Source organism: Mixophyes fleayi, chromosome 3 (genome assembly GCF_038048845.1).
Source record: "Mixophyes fleayi isolate aMixFle1 chromosome 3, aMixFle1.hap1, whole genome shotgun sequence".
NCBI lineage: Eukaryota > Metazoa > Chordata > Amphibia > Anura > Limnodynastidae > Mixophyes > Mixophyes fleayi.
Window position 1 is genome coordinate 24,632,094 of NC_134404.1, and position 27,689 is coordinate 24,659,782.

A 27,689-nucleotide genomic window follows, 5' to 3' on the forward strand; every position below is an offset into this window, starting at 1 on the left:
TCCTATATTTAAGCATTTAGTCAGGTGATTACAGAACATAGGACTGATGCACACATATTATGTTTGCTTGTCATTTAAAAGTGACTGGGACAAGTATATTTTTGTGTTGGTAATAATCAATACCTCTTACCATTTCCTCTTATCCCTGTCTGGGGCCCGTAATGCTGCCCACATATTGGCAACTTCTATCGCTCTGGGCACACTACTGGCGGAAGACAGGATACATCTAATTTGACTCTATAGTGAGGTTGAACCAGGAAACACTGAGCCCAGTTAGTGTGGTTGGCATGGTTGGCATGCTATGCTATGAGAACTATCTTATAAGCATGGATTGAATTTTTTTTAAACATGCAAATAAACCCACCAGAAACAAGTTGATACATTGTCAAACTCCCATTGTCCAATAGATTGTAAGCTTGCGAGCAGGGCCTTCTCACCTTTTTCTCTGTTTTACCCAGTTTGTTTATTAGTTTACTATGTTTGTCCCCAATTGTAAAGCGCTACGGAATATATTGGCGCTATATAAATAAATGATGATGATGATGAGGATGATGATTGTAAGGGCCATGTATGATAGCGTAAAAGCCTGGCGCACGGTGGGGGGCTAGAGTGACATCGCCGGGCCCTTACCCATATGTCTATGGGACCTCACAGAGCCCTATGCTGGTAACTTTGTTAGAGAGGAGATGCTGACATCAGAGTGTGCCCTGTGACCTGCCCAGGAATCATTAACCCTTAACTTCCTGACGTTTGTCCTGTCCACCCTGCTGTACAGAGTGTGTGTAACACATAAGGAATCCTTACATGTATTTAGTTATTCTCTTTTTCTCTCTATTATAAATTCTTTTTCAGGTTGTCCCAGGCCCAGACTGCAGCTTCAAATGCACATTCTCAGACGGATTCTTTTGATTAGGTTTACATCTCTTTATCTGTTGCCTCTAAACTTTTATTATGTCCCCTCTGGGCTTTTCTTTTTTTAAAGAAATGTTCCCTGAAGAAACACGGAGCAAAACAGTTCTGTTCTACAAAGTGAGTCGAAAGAATATTCAGCCTTATGTCCTATCCTGGAGCAGTGATCAATCTCTAGAGATAGGAACATCTATCTATCTATCTATCTATCTATCTATCTATCTATCTATCTATCTATCTGTCTGTCTGTCTGTCTGTCTGTCTGTCTGTCTGTCTGTCTGTCTGTCTGTCTATCTATCTATCTATCTATCTATCTGTCTGTCTGTCTGTCTATCTATCTATCTATCTATCTATCTATCTATCTATCTATCTATCTATCTATCTATCCAATATCTATCTATCCAATATCTATCTATCCAATATCTATCTATCTATCTATCCCCTATCTATCTATCTATCTATCTATCTATCTATCTATATATCTATCTATCCAATATCTATCTATCTATCTATCTATCTATCTATCTATCTATCTATCTATCTATCTATCTATCTATCTATCTATCTCCTATCTATCTATCTACATATATATATCTATCTATTTATCTATCTATCTATCTATCCAATATCTATCTATCTATCTATCTATCCAATATCTATCTATCTATCCAATATCTATCTATCTATCTATCTAATATCTATCTATCTATCCAATATCTATCTATCTATCTATCTAATATCTATCTATCTATCCAATATCTATCTATCTATCTATCTATCTATCTATCTATCTATCTATCTATCTATCTATCCATCTCATATCTATCTATCTATCTATCTATCCAATACCTATCTATCTATCTATCTATCTATCTATCCAATATCTATCTATCTATCTATCTATCTATCTATCTATCTATCTATCTATCTATATATCGATCTATCTCATGGTGGTTTAGTGGTTAGCACTTCATAGGCCATTTACCTGTATTGTGACTTTGTAGATCTATTTTTCACTGCTGTGTGAGTTTTTAAAAAACTGAATGCAGAGTAAGGACAGCACGGTGGCTTAGTGGTTAGCACTTCTGCCTGACAGCGCTGGGGTCATGAGTTAGATTCCCAATCATGACCTTATCTGTGTGGAGTTTGTATGTTCTACCCGTATTTGCGTGGGTTTCCTCCGGGTGCTTCGGTTTCCTCCCAAAATCCGAAAACATACTAGTAGGTTAATTGGCTGCTATCAAATTGACCCTAGTCTGTCTCTCTCTCTCTCTGTCTGTGTGTGTATGTTCGGGAGTTTAGACTGTAAGCTCTATTGTGTCAGGGACTTAGGTGAGTGCATTCTCTGTACAGCGCTGCTAAATTAGTGTCGCTATATAAATAAATGATGATGATGATCTCATATCTACCTATATATCTATCTCTCCCTTAAAATTCAGGAAACATTGCCAAAATAACCTTTCTTTGCTATTAGTTTATCTTTCTCACGGGGCATAAATTCTACCATGCGAGCTAAAACAGAACGCCACATAGCAAATAAATACCGGTGACCTTGTAGCTGAAGATATATTGTAGTATTATTATTATTCTGATAATAAACATTTTAGCTTTACAAAAAAATAAGAAAAGAAAACAATACTGGAAATAACAATGAAACATGTACGCTAAAAGTTCTATGCAAAAAAAAATCAAAAATAAGTAAACTGTCTAGACCTTTAAGATATTATATTTCAAAAGATCAAGTCTCATTGAGTAACTGAGCACATAACTCATTGGGTCATCTATTACAATAATTCACAATGACTTGTACTCTGGTCTGGGTCATATTAGCTATTATGGTCTTCTGGGCATTAAGGTGTCTTAGAAGCCACATCACAAGAATTACATTTACAATGAAAGATCTGGCATATTTCATGCAAACTACAGTACTGGAACCACAAACTACTGTGAAATAGAGATGTTATCCTTATTTTAAGTGTAATTAAGCACACAGCATTAAAGATCACAGAGGGCTTTGTTTTGTTTTCAGTACTGGTTAATTTTGATTCGTTGCATTTTTTTTCACACTTAAACCATTTTTTTTTTCTAAATGGAATTGGACTGGAGTGTGTGATTTAATTTCCATACTTGACTGCGACCATTTGAAAATGAAGTATTAACACTAGAGATGAGTAAGACTCTTGTAGTTCAGTTTGTGGACTATTCAAGATTTTATCCAATAATTCCATTTTTGTCGATTCGATTCACAAATAATTTTTTACTGGTCCCCAAAAAATTTTTATTTTAAAATGATGTCTTAAGGGTATGAAACATTTCTTTTATTCAAAAATCATTTTAAAAACAACTTTGCTATAAACATAGATAATTTTTAACGTGACAGACTAGATTTACTAAACCTTGTAAAAAGGAAAAGTAGAGGTGTTGCCCATAGCAACCAATCAGAATCTAGCTATCATTTATCTAGTACATTCTAGAAAATTATAGCTAGAATCTGATTAGTTGCTATGGGCACTTTTCCTTTTATAAGGTTTGAAAGGTATATTCCGACAAACTGAATCAAGGAAACACTAAAATCCATAGAAACTCATCATCATCATCATTTATTTATATAGCGCCAGCAAATTCCGTAGCGCTTTACAATTGGGAACAAACATTAATAAAACAATACTGGGTAATACATACAGACAGAGAGGTAAGACAACCCTGCTCGCAAGCTTACAATCTATGGGACAATGGGAGTTTGAAACACAAGGGCATGTGCTACATCATATTGAACACTGGACCAGCTAGAATGCAAAGGTAAAAGTATTGAGTGGGCTGTGTGTGTTGCAATGTTGGTCGGAGGGTTGTTATATTGTATTAGCTGTGTAGAGGGTGGTAATAGGGTAACCTAGGGAGATTAAGATGGTGGTTGAGGAATATCATAAGCTTGTTGGAAGAGGTGGGTTTTCAGTGAATGCTTGAAGGTTTGAAGACTAGAGGAAAGTCTTACTGTGCGAGGGAGGGAATTCCACAAAGTGGGTGCAGCCCGAAAAAAGTCCTGTAACCGAGAATGGGAGGATGTGATGAGAGTGGAGGAGAGACGCAGATCTTGTGCAGAACGGAGGTGTCGAGTTGGGAAATATTTTGAGACAAGTGAGGAAATGTATGTCGGTGCAATTTTGTTGACGGCCTTGTATGTTAGTAGAAGAATTTTATATTGGATTTCTTAAAATACAGGCAACCAATCTAGAGACTGACAGAGTGGCTCAGCAGAGGAAGAACGGTTTGCAAGGAAAATCAATCTAGCCGCTGTGTGCAAAATAGATTGTAGGGGTTCAAGTCTGACTTTGGGAAGACCAGTAAGGAGGGAATTGCAATAGTCGACGCGGGAGATGATAAGTGCATGAATTAAGGTTTTTGGGGTGTCTTGTGTGAGATATGTGCGTATTCTGGAAATGTTCTTTAGATGTATGTAACATGATTTAGATATGGAGTTGATATGGGGAATTAATGATAGTTGTGAGTCAAGGATAACACCTAGGCAGGGAGCTTCCTGTGCCCTGATCTACAGTATATGATGATATTTTTGTGAGGTCACCAATTTCTGTCAAACAAAATTGCACTTTCTAAATAAGATTGTTCGGTACTTTAAGTGTTCCGTTGCAGATGATGGAACTGTGACTGCCTATTTGGGACTTTAATGTGACTGTAACAAATTATTTTAGTATGACGTTGGCTACAAATAGACAGGCTCGGATATTTGGAACTTGTTCAAGATACAATTAGATTTCACCAATTTGTGGGTCTTGAACAAGATCGCCGTACAACCTACAATATACAGCGAGCCAATTTAGCAGATGGGAATCTGCAGGTCGCGTTAGCTGTTCACAAGTCGAACTTGAGGTTTGCTATTCAGATGTGAGGTTTCCTGCTGCTTCTATTTGTGGTTCAAAGTTTGAGATTCGCCCTTCAATCCATTCACGATTTCCAGCTCATATTAAAGTAACTAAAAAATGTTACCTTTTCAATCTTAAAAGGTTAAATTTTATAGTATTTTAAAATTTTCGCATTTGAGTAAATATATTTTTATATGTATAACTTGTTTTACTATGGAAAAATGAGCAGAAAACGGTCATTACACATTTGTTCACGGAATTTCCATCATTTCTCTGGTGGAATGTGTCCTTAAATGTTCTAACCCTACCACGCCACGCAGCCAAATGAAATGACCTTAGGAACCAGGTCTGTAACTACCACCAAGTGAGTGTAAAACGCGCAGGGGAAAGATTTGCACAAAGGTTCTGTGTCAGAAGTGCGTTTTACTGAGCAGCTCTCTCCTATTTGTAACAGTTACAAAAGACACTTGTAGTGAAGCTTCACACTCAGCATTGAGCAGGAAGACAGAGTACAGCACAAAAAAACTTTATTTCAACTCAGGAGGTGTGTAATGAAGACCAAACACGCGTTTCACATCTCTACAGATGCTTCATCAGAGCTCAACCTATGTAACATGTGCAACATAAATACACTGACAAATACAGTGCTAGTAAATACACCAACAATACGTTAAATATGTACAAATGCAAAAAACATCAAGGGTACAAAAAATATTTATTGTACTACATATACAAGTTCATATAGATGTAGTTCATGAATATATATACACACCGTACTATAAGACGATGACAAGCAGAACACCTAGGGGTAAATGTATCAAGCTGAGAGTTTTCCGGCGGGTTTGAAAAGTGAAGATGTTGCCAATAGCAACCAAACAGGTTATAGCTGTCATTTTGTAGACTGTACTAAATAAATGATAACTAGAATCTGATTGGTTTTTCAAACCCGCCGGAAAACTCTCAGCTTGATACATTTACGCCCTACAGTTTAAAATAAATGTTATATAGGATATAGCAATGGATGAAGTACTGCTATCAAAAATGTGTATAAATAAATATATAAATATGTAAAAATATATATTTATCCCTGCACCCATCTGAACATATATATACATGAGTATAGCTCTTAAATCCAGGCTAACTTACACGCCATAGATAAATATTTGTATGTGACTGAAGTACTCTTACATTACGATTCGCTGCTAAAAAAATTGACCCTAGTCTGTGTGTCTGTGTGTGTATGTTAGGGAATTTAGACTGTAAGCCCTAATGGGGCAGGGACTGATGGGAGTTTTGTGTACAGCGCTCAGGAATTAGTGGCACTATATTAATAAATGGTGATGATGATGATTACATCCATTGAAGAAAAAAAAATATAATGAGGAATGTGGAAAAAACAGTATAAATATATATAAAAAACATATTAAAAAACATTGGCAACATTACATACCCCAGAAAATGATACTGATCACAATATATACAGGACAAGCTAAATAAGCTTAATGCATTACTGCAGAATAAAACATGATAACAATCTGAATATAAAGTTTTATCAGTGAAGGACAAAGTTAGAGAATACTAAATGTCATGTAAACACAGAGGGCCTGATTCATTGAGAAAAGTAATGCAAAAAAATGAGTAACTTTGAACCTTGGCAAAACCATGTTGCATTGGATGAGGGGGGAGGGGGGTAAATTTAAAAAGCGGGGACAGATTTATAGTTGGAGTAGGCCATGTCCTAGATCAGCTTTAAATGTCAGTGTAAAAATCAAACTATCAAATATTTGTGCGCTACATAAAAAAAACAGCCAGTATTTATCTTATGTGCAAAATAATAATAATAATAATTTGCACCCCTTGCATTGTAACATGGTTTTGTCCAGGAGAAAACTTGCCTGTTTTTTGCCTTACTTTCCTTAATGAATCAGACCCAGAAAGCATCATCTATTTTATTCACCCTTGAAAAGGGAAACATCAATTTCAAAATTTAAAGCTACAGGTTTCATTGTAACCCATTTAAATGAACCTCTAGTTTAGAAAGCAGTTTTAACATATTTCCAATTCTTTTTAAAACAGTTGCTTTTTTAACTTGAAAAAATGCATCGAGATCAACTACAGGAAAATTCTCATCCTTGTTTTGCACATTCAAAGTATGTTCCCTAAAGCCTTCCTTGGCCTGTAAGTAGTTTGATAAACATACTGAGCCTGATCCATTAAGGAAAGTAAGGCAAAAAAATGAGTACGTTTTCTCCTGTACAAAAACCATGTTACAATCCAAGGGGTGCAAATTAGGGATGAGCGCACTCGGATTTATGAAATCCGAGCCCACCCGAACGTTGCGGATCCGAGTCGGATCCGAGACAGATCCGGGTATTGGCGCCAAATTCAAAAGTGAAACTGAGGCTCTGACTCATAATCCCGTTGTCGGATCTCGCGATACTCGGATCCTATAAATTCCCCGCTAGTCGCCGCAATCTTCACTCGGGCATTGATCAGGGTAGAGGGAGGGTGTGTTAGGTGGTCCTCTGTGCTGTTTAGTTCTGTGCTGTTTAGTTCTGTGCTGTTTAGTTCTGTGCTGTTTAGTTCTGTGCTGTGCTGTGCTGTGCTGTGCTGTGCTGTGTTCTGCAGTATCAGTCCAGTGGTGCTGTGTGCTGTGCTCTGTCCTTCTGAGGTCAGTGGTGCTGCTGGGTCCTGTGCTGTGTCCTGTTCAGTCCAGTGGTGCTGTGTCCTGTGCTCTGTGCTTCTAAGGGCATAGTTATTTCCCCAATATTCCCCTGTGTTTAAAAAAATAAAAAAAAGTTTTTTTAAAAAATACCAAAAACTACTTTAATATTTTTTAATTACCACAAAATTTTCACAACCAATCCTGCAGTATAAGCCCATTGGTACTGCAATATTACCAAGTTCACACATTCAGCAGTAAAAGTCCAGTGGTACTGCAATATTACAAAGTTTACACATTCTGCAGTATCAGTCCAGTGGTGCTGTGTCCTGTGCTCTGTCCTGCTGAGTTCCGTAGTGCTGCTGGGTCCTGTGCCGTGTCCTGTTCAGTCCAGTGGTGCTGTGTCCTGTGCTCTGTGCTTCTAAGGGCATAGTTATTTCCCCATTATTCCCAAGTTTTTAAAAAATAAAAAAAAAGTAAAAAAAAATAAAAAATTTAAAAAAAAAAAAAAAATATAATAATTATAACCAAATTTGCAAAACCAATCCAGCATTATAAGTCCATTGGTACTGCAATATTACCAAGTTCACACATTCTGCAGTATCAGTCCAGTGGTGCTGTGTCCTGTGCTCTGTCCTGCTGAGTTCCGTAGTGCTGCTGGGTCCTGTGCCGTGTCCTGTTCAGTCCAGTGGTGCTGTGTCCTGTGCTCTGTGCTTCTAAGGGCATAGTTATTTCCCCATTATTCCCAAGTTTTTAAAAAATAAAAAAAAAGTAAAAAAAAATAAAAAATTTAAAAAAAAAAAATATATATAATAATTATAACCAAATTTGCAAAACCAATCCAGCATTATAAGTCCATTGGTACTGCAATATTACCAAGTTCACACATTCTGCAGTATCAGTCCAGTGGTGCTGTGTCCTGTGCTCTGTCCTGCTGAGTTCCGTAGTGCTGCTGGGTCCTGTGCCGTGTCCTGTTCAGTCCAGTGGTGCTGTGTCCTGTGCTCTGTGCTTCTAAGGGCATAGTTATTTCCCCACTATTCCCAAGTTTTTTAAAAATAAGAAAAAAGTAAAAAAAAAAAAAAAATTTAAAAAAAAAATAAAAAATAATAATTATAACCAAATTTGCAAAACCAATCCAGCAGTATAAGTCCATTGGTACTGCAATATTACCAAGTTCACACATTCTGCAGTATCTTGTGCTACATATAATGGAGACCAAAAATTTGGAGGATAAAGTAGGGAAAGATCAAGACCCACTTCCTCCTAATGCTGAAGCTGCTGCCACTAGTCATGACATAGACGATGAAATGCCATCAACGTCGTCTTCCAAGCCCGATGCCCAATCTCGTAGTACCGGGCATGTAAAATCCAAAAAGCCCAAGTTAAGAAAAAGTAGCAAAAAGAGAAACTTAAAATCATCTGAGGAGAAACGTAAAGTTGCCAATATGCCATTTACGACACGGAGTGGCAAGGAACGGCTTAGGCCCTGGCCCGTGTTCATGACTAGTGGTTCAGCTTCACCCACGGATCTTAGCCCTCCTCCTCCTCCCCCCCCCTACAAAAAATTGAAGAGAGTTATGCTGTCAGCAACAAAACAGCAAACAACTCTGCCTTCTAAAGAGAAATTATCACAAATCCCCAAGGCGAGTCCAAGGGTGTTGGTGGTTGTCAAGCCTGACCTTCCCATCACTGTACGGGAAGAGGTGGCTCGGGAGGAGGCTATTGATGATGTAGCTGGCGCTGTGGAGGAACTTGATGATGAGGATGGTGATGTGGTTATTGTAAATGAGGCACCAGGGGGGGAAACAGCTGATGTCCATGGGATGAAAAAGCCCATCGTCATGCCTGGTCAGAAGACCAAAAAATGCACCTCTTCGGTCTGGAGTTATTTTTATCCAAATCCAGACAACCAATGTATGGCAATATGTAGCTTATGTAAAGCTCAAATAAGCAGGGGTAAGGATCTTGCCCACCTAGGAACATCCTCCCTTATACGTCACCTGAATAACCTTCATAGTTCAGTGGTTAGTTCAGGAACTGGGGCTAGGACCCTCATCGGTACAGGGACACCTAAATCCCGTGGTCCAGTTGGATACACACCAGCAACACCCTCCTCGTCAACTTCCTCCACAATCTCCATCAGATTCAGTCCTGCAGCCCAAGTCAGCAGCCAGACTGAGTCCTCCTCAATACGGGATTCATCCGAGGAATCCTGCAGCGGTACGCCTACTACTGCCACTGCTGCTGTTGCTGCTGTTAGTCGGTCATCTTCCCAGAGGGGAAGTCGTAAGACCGCTAAGTCTTTCACCAAACAATTGACCGTCCAACAGTCGTTTGCCATGACCACCAAATACGATAGTAGTCACCCTATTGCAAAGCGTATAACTGCGGCTGTAACTGCAATGTTGGTGTTAGACGTGCGCCCGGTGTCCGCCATCAGTGGAGTGGGATTTAGAGGGTTGATGGAGGTATTGTGTCCCCGGTACCAAATCCCCTCGAGATTCCACTTCACTAGGCAGGCGATACCAAAAATGTACAGAGAAGTACGATCAAGTGTCCTCAGTGCTCTTAAAAATGCGGTTGTACCCACTGTCCACTTAACCACGGACATGTGGACAAGTGGTTCTGGGCAAACGAAGGACTATATGACTGTGACAGCCCACTGGGTAGATGCATCCCCTTCCGCAGCAACAGCAACAGCTGCATCAGTAGCAGCATCTACAAAATGGCTGCTCATGCAAAGGCAGGCAACATTGTGCATTACAGGCTTTAATAAGAGGCACAACGCTGACAACATATTAGAGAAAATGAGGGAAATTATCTCCCAGTGGCTTACCCCACTTAGACTCTCATGGGGATTTGTGGTGTCAGACAATGCCAGTAACATTGTGCGGGCATTAAATATGGGCAATTTCCAGCACGTCCCATGTTTTGCCCACACCATTAATTTGGTGGTGCAGCATTACCTCAAGAGTGACAGGGGTGTGCAGGAGATGCTTGCGGTGGCCCGCAAAATTGCTGGACACTTTCGGCATTCAGCCAGTGCCTACCGCAGACTAGAGGCACATCAAAAAAGCTTGAACCTGCCCTGCCATCACCTCAAACAAGAGGTTATGACGCGCTGGAACTCCACCCTCTATATGCTGCAGAGGATGGAGGAGCAGCAAAAGGCCATGTCAAGCGCAGTGGAGACTGATTTCCGTGTTGTGCAAGGTTCTGCAGCCATTTGAACTTGCCACACGAGAAGTCAGTTCCGACACTGCCAGCTTGAGTCAGGTCATTCCCCTGATCAGGCTGTTGCAGAAGCAGCTGGAGAAAGTGAGGGAGGAGCTGGTAAGCCATTGCGATTACAGCAAGCATGTAGCTCTTGTGGATGTAGCCCTTCGTACGCTTTGCCAGGATCCGAGGGTGGTCACTCTTTTAAAGTCAGAGGAATACATTCTGGCCACCGTGCTCGATCCTCGGTTTAAAGCGTATGTTGTGTCTCTGTTTCCGGCGGACACAAGTCTACAGCGGTGCAAAGACCTGCTGGTCAGGAGATTGTCCTCTGAAGAGGACCGTGACATGCCAACAGCTCCACCCTCATTTTCTTCCACATCTATGGCTGCGAGGAAAAAGCTCAGTTTTCCCAAAAGAGGCACTGGCGGGGATGCTGATAACATCTGGTCCGGACTGAAGGACCTGCCAACCATTGCAGACATGTCTACTCTCGCTGCATTGGATGCTGTCACAATAGAAAAAATTGTGGATGATTACTTTGCTGACACCATCCAAGTAGACATGTCAGACAGTCCATATTGTTACTGGCAGGAAAAAAAGGCAGTTTGGAAGCCCCTGTACAAACTGGCTCTATTTTACCTGAGTTGTCCCCCCTCCAGTGTGTACTCGGAAAGAGTTTTTAGTGCAGCGGGGAACCTGGTCAGTGAGCGGCGAAGGAGGTTGCTTCCTCACAACGTTGAAAAAATGATGTTTATAAAAATGAATAATCAATTCCTCAATGAAGTACAGCACTGCCCTCCAGATACTACAGAGGGACCTGTGGTTTTGGAGTCCAGCGGGGACGAATTGATAATGTGTGATGAGGAGGAAGTACACACTGTAGGGGGAGAGGAATCAGAGGTTGAGGATGAGGACGACATCTTGCCTCAGTAGAGCCTGTTTAGTCTGTACAGGGAGAGATGAATAGCTTTTTTGGTGTGGGGGCCCAAACAAACCAATCATTTCAGCCAAAGTTGTTTGGTAGGCCCTGTCGCTGAAATGATTGGTTTGTTAAAGTGTGCATGTCCTATTTCAACAACATAAGGGTGGGTGTGAGGGCCCATGGACAATTCCATCTTGGAACTTTTTTTTTTGCATTATATGACCAAGCAACAGTCGTTTGCCATGTTCAAAAAGTAAAACCAAATGTAAAAAAATTCAAGAAATTAAACCAAAAGTAAAATGCCGTGTCATAATTTAAAACAAGAGGTATTGACGTGCTCTAAAACTACTGTATTGTTGTTTATATTTTATAAACACTACACTTGAAAGCTTGAGTCTTTCAATAGAAAAGTAACTGTCCATTGCACGAATATTTGCAACAGGGACAATTTTAGGGTTAAGAAAGTCAACTAATAATAACACTTCGACGCTGTGTGTCTTTATAAACACTACACTTGGAAGTTGGAGGAGGTATTGTGGCCCCGGCACCAAATTTACTACCGGGGCCACTCCACTGTGCAGTCCATATTTAGGTGTATCAGATATTAAACAACGGTGACAGTTGATGCCCAATTTTTTAATTATATTGTGGCCTCGGTACCAAATTGTGTACCGGGGCCACCCCACTACGCAGTCCAGATACTTGTTTGGTGGAATTCAGACCAGTTGAGGGTTTTATTATTATATTGTGTGGACCACTCTATCTATACCACACTACAACTCTATACCACTCTATTTCCTACTTTAATTCTATTTCATACTTTAATTCTATTTCCTACTTTAATTCTATTACTAATTAATTACCATAAAGAGGAACAAAATAAACCAATTTTACCAAAAGTATAATATGACTTAGACTTACAAACACTACACTTTAAAGATCGTGCCTTTAAATGAAAAAGTCAGTCTTCATTGCACGACTATGTGCAACAGGGACATTTTTTTGGGTTTACAAAGTCAAACAATAACACTTCGACCCTGTCTGTCTGGGGTCTCTCAATGACGAATTGTCTGTAGCATGTTTGGAGGAGGTATTGTGGCCCCGGTACCAAATTGTGTACCGGGGCCACCACACTACGCAGTCAAGATACTTGTTTGGTGGAATTCAGACCAGTTGAGGGTTTTATTATTATATTGTGTGGACCACTCTATCTATACCACACTACAACTCTATACCACTCTATTTCCTACTTTAATTCTATTTAATTCTATTTCCTACTTTAATTCTATTACTAATTAATTACCATAAAGAGGAACAAAATAAACCAATTTTACCAAAAGTATAATATGACTTAGACTTACAAACACTACACTTTAAAGATCGTGCCTTTAAATGAAAAAGTCAGTCTTCATTGCACGACTATGTGCAACAGGGACATTTTTTTGGGTTTACAAAGTCAAACAATAACACTTCGACCCTGTCTGTCTGGGGTCTCTCAATGACGAATTGTCTGTAGCATGTTTGGAGGAGGTATTGTGGCCCCGGTATCAAATTGGGTACCGGGGCCACCCCACTATGCAGTCCAGATACTTGTTTGGTGGAATTCCGACACGTGGAGGGTTTTTTAATTATATTGTGGCCTCGGTACCAAATTGTGTACCGGGGCCACCACACTACGCAGTCAAGATAGATAGATGCGTATTGCGTATCATAGATAAAGTACATTCAGTGGTGTGGGGCAAATTGAAAAATATTCCAAATGCACTGACATTATCAAAAACAAGAGGTTGTCACACGCTAAAACTCCAACATGTATATGATGGAGAGGATGGAGGAGCAGCCGTATGTGTAGTGTAATGCAGATCTGTTGAAGGTTTTTTATATATTTTATTGTGGTGCCCAGTGCCCACTCCTCTACGCAGTCCAGATACATTTATTGGTGCGAATCATAAAAGTTCAGGGTTTTTAATATATCTTGTGGTGACCCACTCCTCTACGCAGTCCAGGTACATTTATTGGTGCGATTCATAAAAGTTCAGGGTTTTTAATAGATATTGTGGTGACCCACTCCTCTACGCAGTCCAGGTACATTTATTGGTGCGAATCATAAAAGTTCAGGGTTTTTAAGATATCTTGTGGTGACCCACTCCTATACGCAGTCCAGGTACATTTATTGGTGCGATTCATAAAAGTTCAGGGTTTTTAATAGATATTGTGGTGACCCACTCCTCTACGCAGTCCAGGTACATTTATTGGTGCGAATCATAAAAGTTCAGGGTTTTTAATATATCTTGTGGTGACCCACTCCTCTACGCAGTCCAGGTACAATTATTGGTGCGAATCATAAAAGTTCAGGGTTTTTAAGATATTGTGGTGACCCACTCCTCTACGCAGTCCAGGTACAATTATTGGTGCGAATCATAAAAGTTCAGGGTTTTTAAGATATTGTGGTGACCCACTCCTCTACGCAGTCCAGGTACAATTATTGGTGCGAATCATAAAAGTTCAGGGTTTTTAAGATATTGTGGTGACCCACTCCTCTACGCAGTCCAGGTACAATTATTGGTGCGAATCATAAAAGTTCAGGGTTTTTAAGATATTGTGGTGACCCACTCCTCTACGCAGTCCAGGTACAATTATTGGTGCGAATCATACAAGTTCAGGGTTTTTAATATATTGTGGTGATCCACTCCTCTACGCAGTCCAGGTACAATTATTGGTGCGAATCATAAAAGTTCAGGGTTTTTAATATATTGTGGTGACCCACTCCTCTACGCAGTCCAGGTACAATTATTGGTGCGAATCATAAAAGTTCAGGGTTTTTAAGATACTGTGGTGACCCACTCCTCTACGCAGTCCAGGTACAATTATTGGTGCGAATCATAAAAGTTCAGGGTTTTTAAGATATTGTGGTGACCCACTCCTCTACGCAGTCCAGGTACAATTATTGGTGCGAATCATAAAAGTTCAGGGTTTTTAAGATATTGTGGTGACCCACTCCTCTACGCAGTCCAGGTACAATTATTGGTGCGAATCAGAAAAGTTCAGGGTTTTTAAGATATTGTGGTGACCCACTCCTCTACGCAGTCCAGGTACATTTATTGGTGCGAATCATAAAAGTTCAGGGTTTTTAAGATATTGTGGTGACCCACTCCTCTACGCAGTCCAGGTACATTTATTGGTGCGATTCATAAAAGTTCAGGGTTTTTAATATATATTGTGGTGACCCACTCCTCTACGCAGTCCAGAAAGATACCTTGTTGCAACGTTTTGGACTAATAACTATATTGTGAGGTGTTCAGAATACACTGTAAATTAGTGGAAATGCTTGTTATTGAATGTTATTGAGGTTAATAATAGCCTAGGAGTGAAAATAAGCCCAAAAACTTGATTTTTAAACTTTTTATGTTTTTTTCAAAAAAAATCCGAATCCAATACCTTAAATCCGAACCGAGACCTTTCGTCAAGTGTTTTGCGAGACAAATCCGAACCTCAAAAATAACGAAAATCCGGATCCAAAACACAAAACATGAGACCTCAAAAGTCGCCGGTGCACATCCCTAGTGCAAATTAGTTTATTATTTTGCACATAAGTTAAATACTGGCTGTTTTTTCCTGTAGCACACAAATACTTGATAGTTTTATTTGTGCGCTGAAATGTAAAGTTGATCTAGAATATCCCCTACCCCAACTGTAAATCTGCAATAACATTTTAAATTTGCCTCCCCCTCCAATGTAACATGGTTTTACCAAGGTGCAAAGTCACTCTTTTTTTTTTTTTTTTTACCTTTCCTTAATGAATCAGGCCCCTGGTCTTAAAGTTCCCAGTTCAGATACATGACAAAAACAGTGTTAGGAAATATAAGAAAGTTGCAATGTGTTAAATAACTGTACTGAAAAAAATGTTGTTGTTTTTTTTAAATAGACAGTAGATATGAATCATGAAGATAAAGGGAGTCAAATGACATTTTGAGGATTGAAACATTTGTTAAGTTGTTTTAAAAAAAAACGAAGAGGCAATTTTAGTCAAAAACTATTTTTTAAAGGTATTTGCAGGATATCAAATAGACAACACCTCTTGTATCACAAGAATACAAACCCTTCATTTGTAACTTTGAAACAGGCCGATTGTTATACAGTACTAGAGGGCTACCCACACAGCTCTTGGCATCACATGACCATATTTGGCCGTAAGTTTTCCACCTATCATTTTGTTCCACTCAGAATTCTCAGCCCTATCTCAATCCTAAGCCGCCACTGAGCAGACTGAAGTGACCATTGTCCCGGCTTTATTCATAGACTATAAATTCCACACAGTGCGGTTTTACCAATACGGTGCGGAATGGTGAAAAACGGACCTCGAGATTGTTTATCTGTAAAGTCACACCTCTGCCATCTCATCATATTATAGTTACAAAGAAATGTCTTCTCCTCCACCAAGCAGGTCACTTGGCAGATTTATCTAATATTTGATTGGCTGCACATCTGTTGTATTAACGTCTGATTGGATAATGGTTGTCTAACTCCAACCACTTTTAAACTACCTTACGCAAAAATACAAGAAATAATAATAGATGCTCACATCCTAGTGAAACATTTATTCAAATCAATAGAAATTACATGTATTTAAGAATCTACCACCCAACTAACCCATTTTCTGACTGGATTCATAAGCAATATTTTGTATATGGGATAATATAGCCCTTACTCTAAGAATATTATAAACCACAGTGACTTTCCATGACCATATAATAGCACATGGTCGAAGTAACTTCTAAAATTAGTAAAAAAGTAAAGTATAGGATGTGCTGTTTCTTATATTACAAAGGATTTTCTAATTATCACAGAAAGTGGTGACATCAAAAATGCAAATAATATTGACAGAAGTTTATACATATTCCATAGACAAAAAACCTTACGGTTTAACATGTCCGATTAAGGTTCCTTACACACCATCTAAAATGTAAGAAAACTATTGAAACTCTTCCTCTTAAACTCCAAAAAGCAATGAAATTACGACCACTCCCAAAATACCCACCCAAGACTCTGGGAGTCAATAAAACCTGCTATTAATTTTTTTGCCAACTTCTCTCTGCAATTTTTAAAAGGATCAGGTGCCCTTTGGGACCACAATCTCTTTCCATGATCAAAGATTTGTCTCTGCTGTACTTATTCTGTCTTATCTCTGACTTCAGACGTTTAAAATTTTGTCCCACATCCCTTCTGAATTCACCAATTCTTTAAGAAGTCTTAGATACTGGCTATACCTACACTTTCCCCTACTAACTGACAGCCTCTTGAATAGAGAAACAATATCCTTCTTAACATCCCACCAATCAGCACTGCTCCCATAAAAATCCAGCATTTGCTTTTGTTGCTCTAAGAGGGATTTTACATGACCCTGTACCACAGAATCCTCTAACAGACTGGCATTAATTTTCTACCACCCTCTAACTACGTCTGGGTGCTTTCTAGGACCCAGGCAGAAATGCAGGGCCACATGATGAGAATAAGTAACTCACTTATCCTATTAACAGCTTCTGTAGAACTCACAAAAGACAGATCTATTCTACTACTTCTTCCACCACAAGAGTGGTGGAGTGGGGATGAGTGGCCTGGTTTAATACCTTCTTGTTCAAAAACATCACATGAGCCGGCTTGCAAAACAATCCTGTTCAGGACCTTGGAATCTCTATTCAACAATCTGCCAAAGGATCCGTCACTTGGCAGCCTAACAACATTAAAATCCCCAGTCATAAGCACTGGAACGAGATACTTCCTGGAATAAACTGATTCTTTCTGGGACTGTCTGGGATCAATAAATATTGATGAGCCTGAAGGGTTACCTCCAAAAGCAGATATCTACCCATCAATACCTCTGTCAATCTATGCACAATCGCATCCTCAGTGTTATACAGAGTTGCAGCTCCTGCATTTGACTCCACAGCCAGCAACCAGAAAGATGGACCTGTTTGTCAATCTCTCTGAGCTTCACGTAACTGCCTTACTGTAGATAAGCCTGTCTCCTGCAAAAAGAACACATCTCCATATAGTTACTTGCGATGGTCATAGACTGCATGTCTGGTTTTCCTGAGCTTAATGCTACTCACATTACTGGAGATCACTCATACGGAAATATCGGCCATTAGAACAAGAGACAAAAAGAGCAGCAGAAAAATGAGTCTCATCATTAAAAGTCAGTCAGAGCCATCTTGCAGACTACCCGTTTCTGTATCGGAGAATCCTACCAAATTTTATGCCAGGCATCTGGACAATCCTTATGGCAGTGGCCAGTTCTTCCACATAAATTGAACCTAACATTCACACAGATTGTACTTACATGGCCAACCTCACCACACAGATTACACTTAAGGACTGTGTAAACATTGGCCACATGGCCAGACTTCCCACATTTAAAACATGTCCTGAGCTGACCTGCATAGAAACATACCCCTCTCTCATATCCCATGAAGAAAGAACTTGGCAGATGTTGTTATACTGCCACAGTTTTACCAAAACCCTCCAACCACCAGTCCAGACACCATCAGTATCTTTATTCTTAGTCAGGTCTGACACTAGATCACAATGCCTCCTGAGCCAGATCACAATGTCCTGGGAAGACACTGCTTCATTCCAAAAAAATATTATTATACTAACTGTGTATGGCTCAGAGATTGGGATAAAACTAAACTTATTCCAATCTTCAACATCCTTAAACTTGCTGAGATTTGCCCAGAATCTATCCAGATCAGACATAAGTTTAAAACTCACATCACACCCCTGTCTATCTGGTAGGTTTATTACTGTCAATATGCTTGCTGGCACAAAATCCATCTGGTGACACAATAACTCTCGTATTACATATCTGCTATCTGGCAATTCATCTCTGGTACCTGAATCTGACCACATTCCTCCTCCTAATAGCCTGACCTGTATAGTTAGACCTCTTTATTTGCATCAAAATGCTCCTGATTTCTATATACTTCTCCAACAGGGCCCAACTGCTCTAAGGCAGAATCAATGTCTCGTACAACAATTTCAAGGTCTACACTTAATGAATTGAGTCTGTCATCATATAAAGCTTTTTTTCTTGGACTTGCAGCTTTTAGTTTGTAAACACATGCAAACTGTTTTTGTATTGTTAGTTTTACTTTATTTAAAGCCTCCATTTGTATTACAAGTGCAGGGATTTTATCTGCTAGGTGCAGCTCAGGTGCACGCTCTGCCCCTTTAAGACTCTGACTCTGCATTGAGATTTCTCCCGGCTATTTAAAACCACTCAGCCCCTTTGCTGTTTCTGGCCTTGGAGAATGTCTCCCCTTAGTCACGTCCATGTTATCTATATCACTGCTGTCTTGGCGTCTTACGAGTTGTAATCACCATCATTGCTGCTCTCACGTAATCAGGATCTCCAGATTACAGCCCAGACACTGGGCTTCTTGTAGCTGCAGCTTTACCTGCACTTTGCTTCACTGGCACCAAGGGCTTCAACTCAGCATAGCATGTAAAGAGCCACAACGCGTTTCATGTAAACGTCATCAGGCAACGCATTGAGGCTGTGAATTATAATTATAGTTCACTATATTTGCTACACTACTGATTCTGGTTCCTGCAAAGTCCTGTGGAGTCCTCTTCAACTTTTTGTGTGGAAGTTGGGGTACAAGAACATCTACTCACCTAGAGAGACATTACAGAGACCATCTGACCTGATTGTTGTAAGCGATACATTATTTTATTTTTTGCAAGTACAATAACTATATGTTAATGTGCAATACAATATTTACTGAATATACTACACTATGTGGTATCTCTATCTTTCTGTTCCCTTGTGAACAATGGAGACAATTGTTTGATAGCATCAATAAAACTTGGATGACATATTTTGCCGGAGACTACTACAGATAAGCTTGTTTCTTTTGGATCTGGTACGCACATACACGATTGGTGGAAGTGGTGTTATATTGATAGTTATAGAAGATAACACATTATCTCTAGTACCCCATCTCTTTTGCCATATATTCTGGAGCCCGCCGTGACGCAAGTTTGTGAACTGGGGACCTTAACATAAGATGTGCTTTACTCACTTTTATATCTGATACGCATACTAATTCTCACATATTACACCGTATGGTACCCTCTAAATACTACACTATCAGGCGCTGTGTTCCTTCTTCGTCTTTGTAGATTTTTCTGGACTTAACAATCAGTTTATTGAGGGCTGGCTGCCACCTGCAAATGAGGGAGGCATCACTCTGCCTCCCCTGTATCACACTGCCCCCCCGTGCAGAACAATGCCCCCCTCCCCACAGCACAATGTCACCCCTCCACAGCACACCGCCTCCCCCCTCCAGTAAACTGTTCTTTACTTATCTGAAAATTTTCTTCAGGCGGCTGTTTCGGTGGAAATTGAGTTATCGGTGCTGTAAACACGACACTGTTTACTCCGACGTAATTACTCCGATAATGAACAGTTATGAATGTTATAATATATGACACTGCAGGTTTAATATTAGACACTGCTGGTATGATATAGGACACTGATGTTATAATATTAGATATTGCTGGTATGATATAGGGCACTGCTAGTATGATATTAGACACTGCTGGTATGATTGGTATAACAGTGGGTACTAGTGGTATGATATAGGGCACTGCTGGTATGATATTTATTCCCTGCTGGGAACATATAGGGCAATGTTGGTATTATATTAGACACTGCTGGTATGATATACGACACTGTTGGTGTGACAGTGGGTACTAGTGGTATTATATAGGACGCTGCTGCCCTGGTATAATATTAGACATTGTTGTTATGACATATGACACTGCTGGAATGATACAGGACATTTCTGGTATAGTAATAGACATTGCTGGTATGATATTGGACATTTCCGGTATAATATTAGACACTGTTATGCCACTGGATATAGGACACTGCTGCCCTGGTATAATATCAGACATTGCTGGTATGATAGTGGGCACTGCTTGTATAATAATAGGCACTGCTGATGTGTTATAAGGCACTGATGGTATTACATATGACACTGCTGGAATGATATAGGACATTTCTGGTATAATATTAGACTGTTGGTAGTATACTACAAGCATTATATGAGACACTGATGATATAACATGAGACACTGATTATATAACCTGTGACAGTGCTGGTATTAAATGACACTTCTTGTAAGATATGGATACAATGATGGTTTACTATGGGGTCAAAGCAGAATTCAGCAACTTATTGATTAATCTTCAAGACTGCAACCATGACTATAAGCCCTTTGACCATGAAACAATTTGCCATGATTCTTATGGTAATCTAAAAAATATATATATATATATAATCAGATGACGGCAAAGATTGTTATTATTCTAGTGCTTAAAATCACACACAAATGACTGTTACAAGATGCAATCCTCGTCTTTTATCCCACCATACGCCATTATCAAATATCAAGACATCTACTTAAACTGATATTGTATGTCGTATATCTCTCAAGATGAAAGAGTTCACGTTTCCCATGAGGAACTGTAATTAACTGTAATGTGTAAACCCTCCATCCTTTTATTCTGTGCATTTTTTCTGCCTGTGAAATGAAACCACAACCTGACTGGAAACTTATCTGAGGTACGGTCTACAGGAGACAAAAAAAACGTCTACGTCCGCTGAAAGCAAATAAGCCCTCGCAAGTGATGAAACAAAACTTGCCACATGAATACGAATTACTATGGTCTGCAGAGTGTTCAGAATTTCTCTCTTTTTTTTTTTTTTTTTCAAAAGGAATTTTTTTATTTTACCCCAGGCCAGAAGCCTTTGTGTCAGGAGGACTGTCTCTTCTCTATGCTCAAAGGCTGTCAAAGATGACTGAGATTTGAAACACTTTCTGATGTTGATGGGGTCAAAAGAGTCTTGCGCTGCAAACTATTGCTCCCTTACTCCAGCCCCGACGTGGAGATACACGGCACTGGAGTTATGGAAAATATGTTTAATTAGAATACAGGGTCAACGCAGAAAGGATAAAAACAACAGACCTGCCTAGTCCGGCGGTCACGCAGGATGTTATAAAATAATACCAGAATTATGTTAAGACAACACATCTTTGGCTGTTGTAAAGAAAATAGCGAGCCGGAGGCGGAATTGGTATTAATAGTAGTCTACTTAATCAATGCATTAAATTCTCCAATGTGTATTTCAAACGGCGGATCCCTAATGTTACCATGACTGCATCTGCTGTAGCTAGACAAATCTTCTGTTGGGTTTAATATGAGATAGTGAGGCATAGTATTCTTGTCTGATGTGCAATACAGGCAGAATCATGGCTCGGGGCACCGTGCAAAATTCAAGTGGGGAACATGAAATAGGAATCACTCAGTGCAAGATACTCCGTGACTTTAATGAATTAATAGAATTAAAATCGCGGACCTTAAGTGTCTTCCTCTCTGGTTTAACCAAGTTGCATCAAGGTCTCCATTTTTTATGGTCCATTTTATTCATTTATTTATTTCACTTTGAAGAGCTCATCCTATTTTCCGTCTCCTGAATATCGTAGACCGTTTATTGGGGGTGAAAAAAATCTGCTAAATTGGATATTATAAAGGATATTTATGGATTTCAAGACTGGAAACTGATGTGAAGGAATTTAAAGGTTACGCCACTGAAGAAACAAACAAACATGCCAAAACCCACGTGCACATGTTTCATGCGTGCACATATACACACGTATGCACAAATACACAAGGATTATTTAGGTTAAAAAGTGGCCTATCTGGCATTAACTGTTTCTCTTAGAGTGTATGCAATGACTCTCCTGCATTCTCTGCTCGTATTAGAGGATAACATTTTAAGTTCCAATTTTGTGGCCATAATTTTACTGCTATATTCTGGGCGCAAAATTACGGTCTGCTCTAAATTGGGGCCATTGTTTGGAGGAGGATAATAGTTCTATGCTGGACATATCAAGATTAATGCTCAAGGGGGCAGACTCAATTCCCCGCATTGTTCTTCAGAACAATGCGGGGCACGCACCATTGCCATTACTACGGTCATAGATATGCATTGTTACTGTTAGTTCTAACAGTAATGATGCGCACTCCGCCCTGTTCTAAAGAACAACGCTGGAAATTGAATCTGCCCCTAGCTATCCTCCAATGTGTAAAGAGGGCACACTGTCCCAGTAACGTTCATATATTACACAGATAATTCCCACAATTGTCAGCCATATATTGCACCAAGAAACCTCCATTGCTAGCCGAAAGTTACAGAGGTAATTACCAGTACCGGATAATTATTGCACAGATACTACCTTTTGCCAGTCATAGGTTACACTGGTTACCAGAGCCAAATCCCAAGTTCCAACAATTTACTAGTTAATATTTCTTCTATAAAGTCTAACGGCACCTACACATCACTATGTGTATGTTCCTGGGTCATTCAGGTTATTCATTGTGAATCCCCAAAGGGATATCTCCTCTTATCCTCAGATCCAAAACTCTGGATTTTGGCAGATCAAGTGTCTCCCTGCTTTTGGCAGGCTCACTCTGGGAAGCTTGTCCTAAAACTGGACAACTATATGCTTCTACAGGAACTAATATCCCTAGTCATGAGTACATAGAAGTCGCAAAGAGACGATGTTTTGAATTATGACTTTTTCCCAGGCCTCCCCAGGTGGGGGACGAATGTTTGGTTTCCCAGGTAAAGGCCTCTATTGGGTGGCCATATCAATAGGGGATTTGCTAGATGCTAGTATAGTGGGCAGACCAGGGATGTAACTAACAGTTGTGAATCGCCATAGCAACATTTGTTTTGGGGTGGTGCAGTTCCAATTTAGTGAACTGGGACTCCACAATGCATGTGATGGCTCCAGCACTTACTCAGAAGAGCAGAGGAGGGGCCCCTGGAGCGTAAGAAAACTCATCACTGAGCCCCCCCACAGCACCATTAGGCCCATAGCAAGCACACATTAAAAAAAATACTAAACTGAGGGCCTGATTCATTAAAAAACGAGTGTAAATTGCATTTAAAAAAAAAAAAAAAGCACATAAATCAGGCATATGTACATCTGTATTTAACAAGGAGCTGATCAGAAGAAACATCTCTTGTTGAATACGAGTTTATTGCCGCTCTGCTCTGACACTGCAGGATACCTCCAACACATATGTGGAATATAAAGATCCAAAAGAACGCACAGAAAAAAAAAAATGAATGTCACCTGTTAATAATATAGTAATTAATAACAAAACATTAAAAAAAGCCCCCCCCCCCCAGTAAAATACATTTATGAGGATGTTATTAATGTCTACATAAAATGCATTTTTATGGCTGCTCCTGATTACAAACACATGTCCTAGCATGCACAAGGTAGTATTAGGCACTTACACCAGACCTGTAGCTGGTGGAGGTCACACGTCAGAAAATCACACACGTCGCAAAGGTCCTTTGCGCTGGGATGGATGTTGCTCTGTTCACTGGCCTATAGTCTGATTCTGGGTAGGTGCAGAGTGATTTAACGCAGAATACGGCTTGTGTCGCCCTTTATGTTCCTTAATGAATCAGGCCCTGTTTGTTTAGTTTAAACAAGTGTCAGATATTTCTGTTAAAATGCCACTGGTCTGCTATGTAAAAAATGTAGTGCCGAGCAAGCACCTTATGTTACAGAATTTCTTACATTCTTTAGGGCCAGTATTTATTTTTTGTCTTAGAAAAAAATCTAGAATATAAGTTCTTTTTTGAAAGAGGCGTATATAGAAAAATCCATTTATCTTCCTCTGCTGCATATCTGTCTAAGAACACTGTAAGACAGTTTACATGGTTCAGCTAGTCCAAGCTTCCCCAAATGCTATAGTATTTCATCTTCAGTATTTTATACTGCTATAACAGATGCTACTGTAAGTTGACCTGAGCCATGCATAATTATAGCTGTATATTTACTGTATCATCAGCTATTTATATAGCGCCACTGATTCCGCAGCGCTGTACAGAGAACTCACTCACATCAGGCCCTGCCCCATTGTGTCTAAATTCCCTAACACACACACACACACACACTAAGGTTATTTTAATAGCAGCCATTTAACTTTCTGGTATGTGGTTGAAGTGTGGGAGCAAATCAGAGCACCTGAAAGAAACCCACACAGAACATACAAACTCCTCACAGATAAGGCCAGGGTCGGGAATCAAACTCATGACCCCAGTGTTGTGAGGCAGATGTGCTAACCACTAAGCTACTGTGCTTCCGGTTGACTGTATATGCAACTAGCTTAGAAACTGAAATGGTGGAATAATAAAGTAAAGGTAACAGTAAGCTTTGACTGGCCCACTGGGGTACCACTACCTGTGGGCCCCCTGCGGCCTACCCTCTGCAGAAAGAAAGAAAGCAGAGCTGATGGACCTAGTCCACTGCAGTGTGTGGAGATACGCCCCTGTGGGCTGCCAAACTAAACAGGAGCTTGTAGAGGAGAGCATGCAGCATGCATGCGTGCATTGTAAATTGCAGTGTTGGAAACCCCTCTGGTGTGTGTTGGGTGTAATTAGTTCTGATGCTGCAGCTGCTAAATGTTTTATTACAGCTCTCAGTACTAAGACATTTTTACTAATCTTTAACACATTTAAATAGGCTGTTCCAATGCTTTAACAATCAGTGAAGTTGTTGACATACTTTAAGTCATGTGACAAGTCTCCCAATAAGTCTGTCCCACCAACGGGACTGGGGGCATGACCATGGCAAAATGGGGGCATGGCCACGTCGATACTGCCTTTATATACCTCTCTTCCCCCAAAACTCCAACCCAAGTGACAAACATGTCCCCAGGTGGTAAAGTGGGATAGAACCCTAGAATCGGGATTGCCCCTAATTGTGCCATTGCAAGGTGAACACCCAGTATAGCTGTCATCAGCATCTCCAATTGTAATGCACTGAAAAGAGGAGGGACAGGTCAAATTGAAGGCATTCCTTTGCTTTGTATATGACAACCAAACTTTAGACCATATTTATCTGGTTGTCCATAAGTGGCAGTGAGCTATTTTGTGTCTCACACCTAATTGAACCACAAGAACAAGTTGCTTATAAGAGCTATTTAATTTATATTTGTTGTGTGCAAACAGTGAAGACAGCAGTAAGAATGTAACCTATCAGTCCACTAAGAACCAATAACATCACTGACACACGAGACATTAGCTGAAAGAAAACTCATGATAATGCAGCCAATCAACCCCTAAGGGCCATCACTTAAGCATGGAGCACATATCAATCAGTAATACTTCTCTATTACACTTGACTACTTTATGGACCTTCCCTTCAGATGTGACCGTGTCACTGCACAGCTGGAGGAGCCATGATGACGTGAATCGGATCATCGAGTACACTGAGCTCTTTACAAGAGGAGAGGAGGAACCGGCGGGGTGGCATACTCTATCCGGAGTCCAGGAGGATTGACTTAAATTCGGGAGTCCCCCAGACCTTCCAGGAGAGTAGGCATGCAAGTTCTCTATTATTGTGTTATTTTACTGGTCCTCTGTGAGGGTTGGCTCAAAATTTGCAGACTGTGGTGAATGTGGTCATGTTCATCTGGAAAACCAACCATCTGATATTGTTGTTACCAGCAGTCAATTCTGGAAAATGTTATACTAGTCCATGCCTATAACATTATAGCAGCCTATTCCAATACGATAGACCGGAATGTACCCAACATGTTACAGAAGGCTGTGGCCAACACCTTTCACTAGCTGGTGCCCATCACTGTATGCTAGCATGTGCCCATCATGTACCACAAACTAGGACCAATACCACATTATGTCAGAATCTGCCTTTTACATTATACCAGCCTATTGTCCCACTACAAGAGGCTGTACCCATCACATGACACCAGCCTGTGCAGTTGTATCATAAGAGCCTTTGTCCCATCTCACTGTACCAGACTGTGATCCCATCACATTGCATTAGACTTGTTCAATATGTCACAACACTTCCCCCTGAATCCCGCAGTGTGCCATCCTGTGCCAAGTATCATGTATCATGTACCTGATTCCCGCAGTGTGCCATCCTGTGCCAAGTATCATGTGTCATGTACCAATTTGTAGACCACAATCAACACCATTTACCAGACTGGTCGCCATCATCTCCATGTACCAGTCTGTACCCCCATCTTGACACAGAACCATCAGTGTCATCCATCACCACCATGTACCAGTCTGTGCCCTCCATCACCACCATGTACCAGTCTGTGCCCTCCATCACTAACATATACCAGTCTGTGCCCTCCATCACCACCGTGTACCAGTTTGTGCCCTCCATCACTAACATATACCAGTCTGTGCCCTCCATCACCATCATGTACCAGTCTGTACCCCCATCTTGACACAGAACCATCAGAGTCATCCATCACCACCATGTACCAGTCTGTGCCCTCCATCACTAAAATGTACAAGTATGTGCCCTCCATCACTAACATGTACAAGTCTGTGCCCTCCATTTCTAACATGTACCAGTCTGTGCCCTCCATCACTAACATGTACCAGTCTATGTCCTCCATCACTGACATGTACCAGTCTGTGCCCTCCATCACCACCATGTACCAGCAGTGCCCTCCATCACTGACATGTACCAGTCTGTACCCTCCATTACCACCATGTACCAGCAGTGCCCTCCATCACTGACATGTACCAGTCTGTACCCTCCATTACCACCATGTACCAGCAGTGCCCTCCATCACTGACATGTAGCAGTCTGTGCCCTCCATCACCACTATTTGCCAGCCTGTTTAGCAACCTGCACTCTCTATTGTGATCATTTAGCAACCTGTTGCCTCCATTACCAGCCTGTACTCCCATCACCACAATGTACCAGGCTGTGCCCCTCACCTCTACCATGTACCACTCTGTCTCCCCATCATCATTATGTACCAGCCTGTGCTCTTATTACCACAATGTACCAGCCTGTGCTCCTCATCCCTACCATGTAACAATCTGTTTCCCCATCATCATTATGTACCAGCCTGTACTCTTATTACCACAATGTACCAGCCTGTACCCCTCACCACTGCCATGTACCAGTCTGTCTCCCCATCATCATTATGTACCAGCCTGTACTTTTATTACCAT